The sequence below is a fragment of the Tenrec ecaudatus genome, chromosome 9 (genome assembly GCF_050624435.1).
Source record: "Tenrec ecaudatus isolate mTenEca1 chromosome 9, mTenEca1.hap1, whole genome shotgun sequence".
NCBI lineage: Eukaryota > Metazoa > Chordata > Mammalia > Afrosoricida > Tenrecidae > Tenrec > Tenrec ecaudatus.
This window is the reverse complement of record NC_134538.1, coordinates 43688852-43702015: the sequence shown is the minus strand read 5'-3', so window position 1 is coordinate 43702015 and position 13164 is coordinate 43688852.

Sequence of the window (13164 nt, the reverse complement as noted above, 5' to 3'; positions counted from 1 at the left end):
GCTCCCAAAACCTAAGGGATGGGGCGCCCCAGGCCTGGGGCTCCCAAAGCCTAAGGGCTGGGGCGCCCCAAACCAGGGGCTACCAAAGCCTAAGGGCTGGGGCGCACCAGGCCTGGGTCTCCCAAAGGATTAGGGCTGGGGCACCCCAGGCCTGGGGCTCCCAAAGCCTAAGGGCTGGGGCGGCCCAGGCGATGGGCTCCCAAAGAATAAGGGCTGGGGCACCCCAGGCCTGGGTCTCCCAAAGGATAAAGGCTGGGGAGCCCCAGGCCTGGGGCTCCCTAAGCCTAAGGGCTGGCGCGCCCCTGGCTGCGGCTCCCAAAGCCTAAGGGCTTTTGCGCCCCAGGCCTGGGGCTCACTAAGAGTAAGGCTGGGGAGCTCCAGGCCTGGGGCTCCCTAAGCCTACGGGCTGGGGCGCCCCAGGCTGGGGCTCCCAAGTACTAAGGGCTGGTGCCTCCCATGCCTGGGGCTCCCTAAGCTTAAGGGCTGGGGCGCCCAGGCCTGGGGCTCCCAAAGCCTAAAACCTGGGGTGGCCCAGGCCTGGGGTACCCAAAGCCTAAGGGCTGGGGCACCCTTGGGCTGTGTCTCCCAGAGCTTTACGGCTGGGGTGCCCCGGGCCTGTGGCTCCCTAAGCCTAAGGGCTGTGGCGGCCCAGCCTTGGGGCTCCCTAAGCCTAAGTGCTGGGGTGCCCCAGGCCTAGGGCTACCTAAGTCTAAGGGGTGGGACTTCCCAGGCCTAGGGCTCCCTAAGTGTAAGGGCTGGGCCCCCCCGGCCTGGGGCTCCCTAAGCCTAAGGGCTGGTGCGCCCCAGGCCTGGGACTCCCTAAGCCTAAGGGCTGGGGCTCCACAGGCCTGGGGCTCCCTACGCCTAAGGGCTGGGGCGCCTCAGGCCTGGGCTCCAAATGCCTAAGGGCTGGGGCGCCCCAGGCCTGGGGCTCCCTAAGACTAAGGGCTGGGGCGCCCCAGGCATGAGGCTCCCTAAGCCTAAGGGCTGGGGCGCCCCAGGCATGGGCTCCCAAAGCCTAAGGGCAGGGGCGCCCCAGGCCAGGGGCTACCAAAGCCTAAGGACTGATGCGCCCCAGGCCTGGGGCTCCCAAAGTATAAGGGCTGTGGCACTCCAGGTCTGGGGCTCCCAATGCTTAAGTGCTGTGGTGCCCCTGGCCTGGGGCTCCCAAAGCCTAAGAGCTGGGGCGCCCCAGGCCTGGGGCCCCCAAATGATAAGGGCTGGGGCGCCCCAGGCCTGGGGTTCCCAAAGGATAAGGGCTGGGGCGCCCTAGGCCTGGGTCTCCCAAAGTATAAGGGCTGGGTCGCGCCAGGCCTGGGGCTTCCTAAGCCTAGGGCTCGGGCGGCCCAGGCCTGGGGATCCCGAAGCCTAAGGGCTGGCGAGCCCCAGTCCTGTGCTCCCAATGCCTAAAGGCTGTGGCGCCCCAGGCCTGGGGCTCCCAAAACCAAAGAGCTGGGGCGCCCCAGGCGTGGGGCTCCCAAAACCTAAGGGCTGGGGCGCCCCAGGCCTGGGGTTCCCAAAGCCTAAGTGCTGGGGCCCCCCTAGCCTGTGGCTACCACAGCCTAAGGGCTGGGGCACCCCCAGCCTGGGGCTCCCAAAGGATAAGGGCTGGGGCGCCCCTTGCCTGGGGCTCCCTAAGCCTAAGGGCTGGGGCGCCCCAGGCCTGGGGCTACCAAAGCCTAAGGGCTGGGGCGTCCTAGGCCTGGGGCTCCCAAAGGATAAGGGCTTGGTCGCCCCATGCCTGGGGCTGCCAAAACCTAAGGGCTGGGCCGCCCCAGGCCTGGGGCTCCCAAAGCCTTAGCGCTGGGGCGGCCCAGGAGTGGGGCTCCCAAAGCCTAAGGGCTGGGTTACCCCTGGCCTGGGGCTCCCAAAGCCTAAGGGCTGGGTCGCCCCAGGCCTGGGGCTCCCTAAGCCTAAGGGCTGGGTCGCCCCAGTCCTGGGGCTTCCAAAGCCTAAGGGCTGGGGCTCCCCAGTACTGGAGCTCCCTAAGCCTAAGGGCAGGGGCTCCCCAGGCCTGGGGCTCCCTAAGCCTTAGGGCAGGGGCGCCCAAGGCTGAGGCTCCCAAAGCCTAAGGGCTGTTGCGCCCCAGTCGTGGGGCTCCCTAAGCCTAAGGGCTAAGGCGCCCTGGCCTGGGGCTCCCTAAACCTAAGGGCTTGGGTGCCCCAATTCTGGGACGCCCCAGGCCTGGGGCTCCCTAAGCCTAAGGGCTGGGAGGCCCCAGGCCTGGGGTTCCCAAAGCCTAAGGGCTGGGGGTCCCGAAGCCTAGGGCTCCCTAAACCTAAGGGCTGGGGCGCCCCAGTTCTGGGACTCCGTATACCTAATGGCTGTGGCGCCCCAGGCCTGGGGCTCCCTAAGAGTAAGGGCTGGGGCGCCCCAGGCCTGAGGCTCCCTAAGCCTAAGGGCTGGGGCGCCCCAGGCCTGGGCTCCCAAAGCCTAAGGGCAGGGGCGCCCCAGGCCTGGGGCTACCAAAGCCTAAGGACTGGGGCGCCCCAGGCCTGGGGCTCCCAAAGTATAAGGGCTGTGGCACTCCAGGTCTGGGGCTCCCAAAGCTTAAGTGCTGGGGCGCCCCTGGCCTGGGGCTCCCAAAGCCTAAGAGCTGGGGCGCCCCAGGCCTGGGGCTCCCAAAGCCTAAGGATGGGTGGCCCAGGCGTGAGGCTCCCAAAGCCTAAGTGCTGGGGCGCCCCAGGCCTGGGGCCCCCAAATGATAAGGGCTGGGGTGCCCCAGGCCTGGGGTTCCCAAAGGATAAGTGCTGGGGCGCCCTAGGCCTGGGTCTCCCAAAGTATAAGGGCTGGGTCGCGCCAGGCCTGGGGCTTCCTAAGCCTAGGGCTGGGGCGGCCCAGGCCTGGGGCTCCCGAAGCCTAAGGGCTGGCGAGCCCCAGTCCTGTGCTCCCAATGCCTAAAGGCTGTGGCGCCCCAGGCCTGGGCCTCCCAAAACCAAAGAGCTGGGGCGCCCCAGGCGTGGGGCTCCCAAAACCTAAGGGCTGGGGCGCCCCAGGCCTGGGGTTCCTAAAGCCGAAGTGCTGGGGCCCCCCTAGCCTGTGGCTACCACAGCCTAAGGACTGGGGCACCCCCGGCCTGGGGCTCCCAAAGGATAAGGGCTAGGGCGCCCCTTGCCTGGGGCTCCCTAAGCCTAAGGGCTTGGGCGCCCCAGGCCTGGGGCTACCAAAGCCTAAGGGCTGGGCCGCCCCAGGCCTGGGGCTCCCAAAGCCTTAGCGCTGAGACGGCCCAGGAGTGGGGCTCCCAAAGCCTAAGGGCTGGGGTGCCCCTGGCCTGGGGCTTCCAAAGCCTAAGGGCTGGGGATCCCCAGTACTGGAGCTCCCTAAGCCTAAGGGCAGGGGCTCCCCAGGCCTGGGGCTCCCAAAGCCTAAGGGCTGTTGCGCCCAGTCGTGGGGCTCCCTAAGCCTAAGGTCTAAGGCGCCCTGGCCGGGGGCTCCCTAAACCTAAGGGCTTGGGTGCCCCAATTCTGGGACACCCCAGGCCTGGGGCTCCCTAAGCCTAAGGGCTGGGAGGCCCCAGGCCTGGGGCTCCCTAAGCCTAAGGGCTGGGGTCACGATGCCTAGGGCTCCACAAACCTAAGGGCTGGGGCGCCCCAGTTCTGGGACTCCGTATACCTAATGGCTGTGGCGCCCCAGGCCTAGGGCTCCCTAAGAGTAAGGGCTGGGAGCCCCATGCCTGGGGCTCGCTAAGCCTAAGGTCTGGGGTGCCCCATGCTTGGGGCTCCCTAAGCCTAAGGGCTGGGGCGCCCCTGGCTGAGGCACCCAAATCCTAAGGGCTGGTGCGCCCCAGGCCTGGGCTCCAAATGCCTAAGGGCTGGGGCGCCCCAACCTGGGGCTCCCTAAGACTAAGGGCTGGGGCGCCCCAGGCCTGAGGCTCCCTAAGCCTTAGGGCTGGGGCACCCCAGGCGTGGGCTCGTAAAGCCTAAGGGCAGGGGCGCCCTAGGCCTGGGGCTCCCAAAGCCTAAGGGCTGGGGCGCCCCAGGCCTGGGGCTCCTAAAGCCTAAGGGCTGGGGCGCCCCAAGCCTGGGGCTACCAAAGCCTAAGGGCTGGGTCGCACCAGGCCTGGGTCTCCCAAAGGATTAGGGCTGGGGCTCCCCAGGCTGGGGCTTCCAAAGGATAAGGGCTGGGTCGCCCCAGGCCTGGGGCTCCCAAAGCTTAAGGGCTGGGGCGGCCCAGGCGTGGGGCTCCCAAAACCTAAGGGCTTGGGCGCACAAGGCCTGGGGCTCCCAAATGATAAGGGCTGGGTCGCCCCAAGCCTGGGGCTCCCAAAGGATAAGGGCTGGGGCGCCCCAGGCCTGGGGCTCCCAAAACCTAAGGGCTGGGGCGCCCCAGGCCTTGGGCTCCCAAAACCTAAGGAACAGGGCGCCCGATGCCTGGGGCTACCAGAGCCCAAGGGCTGGGGCGCCCCTGTCCTTTGGCTCCCAAAGCCTAAGGGCTAGGGCGCCCCAGGCCTGGGGCTCCCTAAGCCTAAGGCCTGGGGCACCCTAGGCCTGGGGCTACCTAAGCCTAAGGGTTCTGTCAGCCCAGGCTTGGGGCTCCCTAAGCCTAAGGCCTGGGGCGACCCAGGCCTGGGGCTACCTAAGCCTAAGGGGTGGAGTGCCCCTGGCCTGGAGCTCCCAAAGCCTAAGGGCTGTGACGCCCCAGGCCTGGGGCTCCCTAAGCCAAAGGGCTTGGGGGCCCCAGGCCTGGGGCACCCTAAACCTAAGGGCTGGGGTGCCCCAGGCCTGGGGCTCCCTAAGCCTAAGGGCTGGGGCGCCCCTGGCTGAGGCACCCAAATCCTAAGGGCTGGTGCGCCCAAGGCCTGGGCTCCAAATGCCTAAGGCCTGGGGCACCCTAGGCCTGGGGCTACCTAAGCCTAAGGGTTCTGTCGGCCCAGGCTTGGGGCTCCCTAAGCCTAAGGCCTGGGGCGACCCAGGCCTGGGGCTACCTAAGCCTAAGGGGTGGAGTGCCCCTGGCCTGGAGCTCCCAAAGCCTAAGGGCTGTGACGCCCCAGAACTGGGGCTCCCTAAGCCAAAGGGCTTGGGGGCCCCAGGCCTGGGGCACCCTAAACCTAAGGGCTGGGGTGCCCCAGGCCTGGGGCTCCCTAAGCCTAAGGGCTGGGGCGCCCCTGGCTGAGGCACCCAAATCCTAAGGGCTGGTGCGCCCAAGGCCTGGGCTCCAAATGCCTAAGGGCTGGGGCGCCCCAAGCCTGGGGCTCCCTAAGACTAAGGGCTGGGGCGCCCCAGGCCTGAGGCTCCCTAAGCCTTAGGGCTGGGGCACCCCAGGCCTGGGCTCGCAAAGCCTAAGGGCAGGGGCGCCCCAGGTCTGGGGCTCCCAAGGCCTAAGGGCTGGGGCGCCCCAGGCCTGGGGCTCCCAAAGCCTAATGGCTGGGGCGCCCCAAGCCTGGGGCTACCAAAGCCTAAGGGCTGGGTCGCACCAGGCCTGGGTCTCCCAAAGGATTAGGGCTGGGGCTCCCCAGGCTGGGGTTTCCAAAGGATAAGGGCTGGGGCGCCCCGGCCTGGGGCTCCCAAAGCCTAAGGGCTGGGGCGGCCCAGGCGTGGGGCTCCCAAAGCCTAAGGGCTGGGGCGCACCAGGCCTGGGGCTCCCAAATGATAAGGGCTGGGTCGCCCCAAGCCTGGGGCTCCCATAGCCTAAGGGCTGGGGCGCCCCAGGCCTGGGGCTCCCTAAGCCTAAGGCCTGGGGCACCCTAGGCCTGGGGCTCCCAAAACCTAAGGGCCAGGGCGCCCCAAGCCTGGGGCTACCTAAGCCTAAGGGCTGGGGTGCCCCTGGCCTGGGGCTACCTAAGCCTAATGGCTCTGTCGGCCCAGGCTTGGGGCTCCCTAAGCCTAAGGCCTGGGGCGACCCAGGCCTGGGGCTACCTAAGCCTAAGGGGTGGAGTGCCCCCGGCCGGAGCTCCCAAAGCCTAAGGGCTGTGGCTCCCCAGGACTGGGGCTGCCTACGCCCAAGGGCTGGGGCGCCCCAGACCTGTGCTCCAAATGTCTAAGGGCTGGGGCGCCCCAGGCCTGGGGCCCCCAAAAGATAAGGGCTGGGGCCCCCAGGCCTGGGGCTCCCAAAGGATAAGGGCTGGGGCGCCCCAGGCCTGGGGCTCCCAAACCCTAAGGGCTAGGGCGGCCCAGGCGTTGGGCTCCCAAAGCATAAGCCTGGGGCACCCCATGGATAGGACGCCCCAGGCCTGGTCCTCCCTAAGCCTAAGGGCTAGTGAGCCCCTGGCCTGTGACTCCCAAAGCCTAAGTGCTGTGGCACCCAGGCCTGGGGCTCCCAAAGCCTAAGGGCTGGGCCGCCCCAAGCCTGGGGCTCGCAAAGCCTAAGGACTGGGGTGGTCCAGGCCTGGGGTTCCCAAAGCCTAAGGGCTAGAGCGCCCCTGGCCTGTGACTCCCAAAACCTAAGGGCTCGGGCGCCCCAGGCCTGGGGCTCCCTAAGCCTAAGGCCTGGGGCACCCTAGGCCTTGTGCCCCAAAGCCTAAGGCTTGGGTGCCCCAGTCCTGGGGCTCCCTAAGCCTCAGAGCTGGTGTGCTCCAGGCCTGGGGCTCCCTAAGCTAAGGGCTGTGGCGGCCCAGCCTTGGGGCTCCCTAAGCCTAAGGGCTGTGGCGGCCCAGCCTTGGGGCTCCTTAAGCCTAAGGGCTGGGGCGCCCCAGGCCTAGGGCTACCTAAGTCTAAGGGGTGGGACTTCCCAGGCCTAGGGCTCCCTAAGAGTAAGGGCTGGGCCCCCCTGGCCTGGGGCTCCCTAAGCCTAAGGGCTGGGGCACCCCAGGCTGAGGCTCCCAAATCCTAAGGGCTGGTGCGCCCCAGGCCTGGGACTCCCTAAGCCTAAGGGCTGGGGCTCCCCAGGCCTGGGGCTCCCTACACCTAAGGGCTGGGGCGCCTCAGGCCTGGGCTCCAAATGCCTAAGGGCTGGGGCGCCCCAGGCCTGGGGCTCCCTAAGAGTAAGGGCTGGGGCGCCCCAGGCCTGAGGCTCCCTAAGCCTAAGGGCTGGGGCGCCCCAGGCCTGGGCTCCCAAAGCCTAAGGGCAGGGGCGCCCCAGGCCTGGGGCTACCAAAGCCTAAGGACTGGGGCGCCCCAGGCCTGGGGCTCCCAAAGTATAAGGGCTGTGGCACTCCAGGTCTGGGGCTCCCAAAGCTTAAGTGCTGGGGCGCCCCTGGCCTGGGGCTCCCAAAGCCTAAGAGCTGGGGCGCCCCAGGCCTGGGGCTCCCAAAGCCTAAGAATGGGTGGCCCAGGCGTGGGGCTCCCAAAGCCTAAGTGCTGGGGCGCCCCAGGCCTGGGGCCCCCAAATGATAAGGGCTGGGGTGCCCCAGGCCTGGGGTTCCCAAAGGATAAGTGCTGGGGCGCCCTAGGCCTGGGTCTCCCAAAGTATAAGGGCTGGGTCGCGCCAGGCCTGGGGCTTCCTAAGCCTAGGGCTGGGGCGGCCCAGGCCTGGGGCTCCCGAAGCCTAAGGGCTGGCGAGCCCCAGTCCTGTGCTCCCAATGCCTAAAGGCTGTGGCGCCCCAGGCCTGGGCCTCCCAAAACCAAAGAGCTGGGGCGCCCCAGGCGTGGGGCTCCCAAAACCTAAGGGCTGGGGCGCCCCAGGCCTGGGGTTCCTAAAGCCGAAGTGCTGGGGCCCCCCTAGCCTGTGGCTACCACAGCCTAAGGACTGGGGCACCCCCGGCCTGGGGCTCCCAAAGGATAAGGGCTAGGGCGCCCCTTGCCTGGGGCTCCCTAAGCCTAAGGGCTTGGGCGCCCCAGGCCTGGGGCTACCAATGCCTAAGGGCTGGGCCGCCCCAGGCCTGGGGCTCCCAAAGCCTTAGCGCTGGGGCGGCCCAGGAGTGGGGCTCCCAAAGCCTAAGGGCTGGGGTGCCCCTGGCCTGGGGCTTCCAAAGCCTAAGGGCTGGGGATCCCCAGTACTGGAGCTCCCTAAGCCTAAGGGCAGGGGCTCCCCAGGCCTGGGGCTCCCAAAGCCTAAGGGCTGTTGCGCCCAGTCGTGGGGCTCCCTAAGCCTAAGGTCTAAGGCGCCCTGGCCGGGGGCTCCCTAAGCCTAAGGGCTGGGAGGCCCCACGCCTGGGGCTCCCTAAGCCTAAGGGCTGGGGTCACGATGCCTAGGGCTCCACAAACCTAAGGGCTGGGGCTTAGGTTCTGGGACTCCGTATACCTAATGGCTGTGGCGCCCCAGGCCTAGGGCTCCCTAAGAGTAAGGGCTGGGAGCCCCATGCCTGGGGCTCGCTAAGCCTAAGGTCTGGGGTGCCCCATGCTTGGGGCTCCCTAAGCCTAAGGGCTGGGGCGCCCCTGGCTGAGGCACCCAAATCCTAAGGGCTGGTGCGCCCCAGGCCTGGGCTCCAAATGCCTAAGGGCTGGGGCGCCCCAACCTGGGGCTCCCTAAGACTAAGGGCTGGGGCGCCCCAGGCCTGAGGCTCCCTAAGCCTTAGGGCTGGGGCACCCCAGGCGTGGGCTCGTAAAGCCTAAGGGCAGGGGCGCCCTAGGCCTGGGGCTCCCAAAGCCTAAGGGCTGGGGCGCCCCAGGCCTGGGGCTCCTAAAGCCTAAGGGCTGGGGCGCCCCAAGCCTGGGGCTACCAAAGCCTAAGGGCTGGGTCGCACCAGGCCTGGGTCTCCCAAAGGATTAGGGCTGGGGCTCCCCAGGCTGGGGCTTCCAAAGGATAAGGGCTGGGGCACCCCAGGCCTGGGGCTCCCAAAGCTTAAGGGCTGGGGCGGCCCAGGCGTGGGGCTCCCAAAACCTAAGGGCTTGGGCGCACAAGGCCTTGGGCTCCCAAATGATAAGGGCTGGGTCGCCCCAAGCCTGGGGCTCCCAAAGGATAAGGGCTGGGGCGCCCCAGGCCTGGGGCTCCCAAAAACTAAGGGCTGGGGCACCCCAGGCCTTGGGCTCCCAAAACCTAAGGAACAGGGCGCCCGATGCCTGGGGCTACCTAAGCCTAAGGGGTGGAGTGCCCCCGGCCGGAGCTCCCAAAGCCTAAGGGCTGTGGCTCCCCAGGACTGGGGCTGCCTACGCCCAAGGGCTGGGGCGCCCCAGACCTGTGCTCCAAATGTCTAAGGGCTGGGGCGCCCCAGGCCTGGGGCCCCCAAAAGATAAGGGCTGGGGCCCCCAGGCCTGGGGCTCCCAAAGGATAAGGGCTGGGGCGCCCCAGGCCTGGGGCTCCCAAACCCTAAGGGCTAGGGCGGCCCAGGCGTTGGGCTCCCAAAGCATAAGGCCTGGGGCACCCCATGGATAGGACGCCCCAGGCCTGGTCCTCCCTAAGCCTAAGGGGTAGTGAGCCCCTGGCCTGTGACTCCCAAAGCCTAAGTGCTGTGGCACCCAGGCCTGGGGCTCCCTAAGCCTAAGGGCTGGGGCGCCCCTGGCTGAGGCACCCAAATCCTAAGGGCTGGTGCGCCCAAGGCCTGGGCTCCAAATGCCTAAGGCCTGGGGCACCCTAGGCCTGGGGCTACCTAAGCCTAAGGGTTCTGTCGGCCCAGGCTTGGGGCTCCCTAAGCCTAAGGCCTGGGGCGACCCAGGCCTGGGGCTACCTAAGCCTAAGGGGTGGAGTGCCCCTGGCCTGGAGCTCCCAAAGCCTAAGGGCTGTGACGCCCCAGAACTGGGGCTCCCTAAGCCAAAGGGCTTGGGGGCCCCAGGCCTGGGGCACCCTAAACCTAAGGGCTGGGGTGCCCCAGGCCTGGGGCTCCCTAAGCCTAAGGGCTGGGGCGCCCCTGGCTGAGGCACCCAAATCCTAAGGGCTGGTGCGCCCAAGGCCTGGGCTCCAAATGCCTAAGGGCTGGGGCGCCCCAAGCCTGGGGCTCCCTAAGACTAAGGGCTGGGGCGCCCCAGGCCTGAGGCTCCCTAAGCCTTAGGGCTGGGGCACCCCAGGCCTGGGCTCGCAAAGCCTAAGGGCAGGGGCGCCCCAGGTCTGGGGCTCCCAAGGCCTAAGGGCTGGGGCGCCCCAGGCCTGGGGCTCCCAAAGCCTAATGGCTGGGGCGCCCCAAGCCTGGGGCTACCAAAGCCTAAGGGCTGGGTCGCACCAGGCCTGGGTCTCCCAAAGGATTAGGGCTGGGGCTCCCCAGGCTGGGGTTTCCAAAGGATAAGGGCTGGGGCGCCCCGGCCTGGGGCTCCCAAAGCCTAAGGGCTGGGGCGGCCCAGGCGTGGGGCTCCCAAAGCCTAAGGGCTGGGGCGCACCAGGCCTGGGGCTCCCAAATGATAAGGGCTGGGTCGCCCCAAGCCTGGGGCTCCCATAGCCTAAGGGCTGGGGCGCCCCAGGCCTGGGGCTCCCTAAGCCTAAGGCCTGGGGCACCCTAGGCCTGGGGCTCCCAAAACCTAAGGGCCAGGGCGCCCCAAGCCTGGGGCTACCTAAGCCTAAGGGCTGGGGTGCCCCTGGCCTGGGGCTACCTAAGCCTAATGGCTCTGTCGGCCCAGGCTTGGGGCTCCCTAAGCCTAAGGCCTGGGGCGACCCAGGCCTGGGGCTACCTAAGCCTAAGGGGTGGAGTGCCCCCGGCCGGAGCTCCCAAAGCCTAAGGGCTGTGGCTCCCCAGGACTGGGGCTGCCTACGCCCAAGGGCTGGGGCGCCCCAGACCTGTGCTCCAAATGTCTAAGGGCTGGGGCGCCCCAGGCCTGGGGCCCCCAAAAGATAAGGGCTGGGGCCCCCAGGCCTGGGGCTCCCAAAGGATAAGGGCTGGGGCGCCCCAGGCCTGGGGCTCCCAAACCCTAAGGGCTAGGGCGGCCCAGGCGTTGGGCTCCCAAAGCATAAGCCTGGGGCACCCCATGGATAGGACGCCCCAGGCCTGGTCCTCCCTAAGCCTAAGGGCTAGTGAGCCCCTGGCCTGTGACTCCCAAAGCCTAAGTGCTGTGGCACCCAGGCCTGGGGCTCCCAAAGCCTAAGGGCTGGGCCGCCCCAAGCCTGGGGCTCGCAAAGCCTAAGGACTGGGGTGGTCCAGGCCTGGGGTTCCCAAAGCCTAAGGGCTAGAGCGCCCCTGGCCTGTGACTCCCAAAACCTAAGGGCTCGGGCGCCCCAGGCCTGGGGCTCCCTAAGCCTAAGGCCTGGGGCACCCTAGGCCTTGTGCCCCAAAGCCTAAGGCTTGGGTGCCCCAGTCCTGGGGCTCCCTAAGCCTCAGAGCTGGTGTGCTCCAGGCCTGGGGCTCCCTAAGCTAAGGGCTGTGGCGGCCCAGCCTTGGGGCTCCCTAAGCCTAAGGGCTGTGGCGGCCCAGCCTTGGGGCTCCTTAAGCCTAAGGGCTGGGGCGCCCCAGGCCTAGGGCTACCTAAGTCTAAGGGGTGGGACTTCCCAGGCCTAGGGCTCCCTAAGAGTAAGGGCTGGGCCCCCCTGGCCTGGGGCTCCCTAAGCCTAAGGGCTGGGGCACCCCAGGCTGAGGCTCCCAAATCCTAAGGGCTGGTGCGCCCCAGGCCTGGGACTCCCTAAGCCTAAGGGCTGGGGCTCCCCAGGCCTGGGGCTCCCTACACCTAAGGGCTGGGGCGCCTCAGGCCTGGGCTCCAAATGCCTAAGGGCTGGGGCGCCCCAGGCCTGGGGCTCCCTAAGAGTAAGGGCTGGGGCGCCCCAGGCCTGAGGCTCCCTAAGCCTAAGGGCTGGGGCGCCCCAGGCCTGGGCTCCCAAAGCCTAAGGGCAGGGGCGCCCCAGGCCTGGGGCTACCAAAGCCTAAGGACTGGGGCGCCCCAGGCCTGGGGCTCCCAAAGTATAAGGGCTGTGGCACTCCAGGTCTGGGGCTCCCAAAGCTTAAGTGCTGGGGCGCCCCTGGCCTGGGGCTCCCAAAGCCTAAGAGCTGGGGCGCCCCAGGCCTGGGGCTCCCAAAGCCTAAGAATGGGTGGCCCAGGCGTGGGGCTCCCAAAGCCTAAGTGCTGGGGCGCCCCAGGCCTGGGGCCCCCAAATGATAAGGGCTGGGGTGCCCCAGGCCTGGGGTTCCCAAAGGATAAGTGCTGGGGCGCCCTAGGCCTGGGTCTCCCAAAGTATAAGGGCTGGGTCGCGCCAGGCCTGGGGCTTCCTAAGCCTAGGGCTGGGGCGGCCCAGGCCTGGGGCTCCCGAAGCCTAAGGGCTGGCGAGCCCCAGTCCTGTGCTCCCAATGCCTAAAGGCTGTGGCGCCCCAGGCCTGGGCCTCCCAAAACCAAAGAGCTGGGGCGCCCCAGGCGTGGGGCTCCCAAAACCTAAGGGCTGGGGCGCCCCAGGCCTGGGGTTCCTAAAGCCGAAGTGCTGGGGCCCCCCTAGCCTGTGGCTACCACAGCCTAAGGACTGGGGCACCCCCGGCCTGGGGCTCCCAAAGGATAAGGGCTAGGGCGCCCCTTGCCTGGGGCTCCCTAAGCCTAAGGGCTTGGGCGCCCCAGGCCTGGGGCTACCAATGCCTAAGGGCTGGGCCGCCCCAGGCCTGGGGCTCCCAAAGCCTTAGCGCTGGGGCGGCCCAGGAGTGGGGCTCCCAAAGCCTAAGGGCTGGGGTGCCCCTGGCCTGGGGCTTCCAAAGCCTAAGGGCTGGGGATCCCCAGTACTGGAGCTCCCTAAGCCTAAGGGCAGGGGCTCCCCAGGCCTGGGGCTCCCAAAGCCTAAGGGCTGTTGCGCCCAGTCGTGGGGCTCCCTAAGCCTAAGGTCTAAGGCGCCCTGGCCGGGGGCTCCCTAAGCCTAAGGGCTGGGAGGCCCCACGCCTGGGGCTCCCTAAGCCTAAGGGCTGGGGTCACGATGCCTAGGGCTCCACAAACCTAAGGGCTGGGGCGCCCCAGTTCTGGGACTCCGTATACCTAATGGCTGTGGCGCCCCAGGCCTAGGGCTCCCTAAGAGTAAGGGCTGGGAGCCCCATGCCTGGGGCTCGCTAAGCCTAAGGTCTGGGGTGCCCCATGCTTGGGGCTCCCTAAGCCTAAGGGCTGGGGCGCCCCTGGCTGAGGCACCCAAATCCTAAGGGCTGGTGCGCCCCAGGCCTGGGCTCCAAATGCCTAAGGGCTGGGGCGCCCCAACCTGGGGCTCCCTAAGACTAAGGGCTGGGGCGCCCCAGGCCTGAGGCTCCCTAAGCCTTAGGGCTGGGGCACCCCAGGCGTGGGCTCGTAAAGCCTAAGGGCAGGGGCGCCCTAGGCCTGGGGCTCCCAAAGCCTAAGGGCTGGGGCGCCCCAGGCCTGGGGCTCCTAAAGCCTAAGGGCTGGGGCGCCCCAAGCCTGGGGCTACCAAAGCCTAAGGGCTGGGTCGCACCAGGCCTGGGTCTCCCAAAGGATTAGGGCTGGGGCTCCCCAGGCT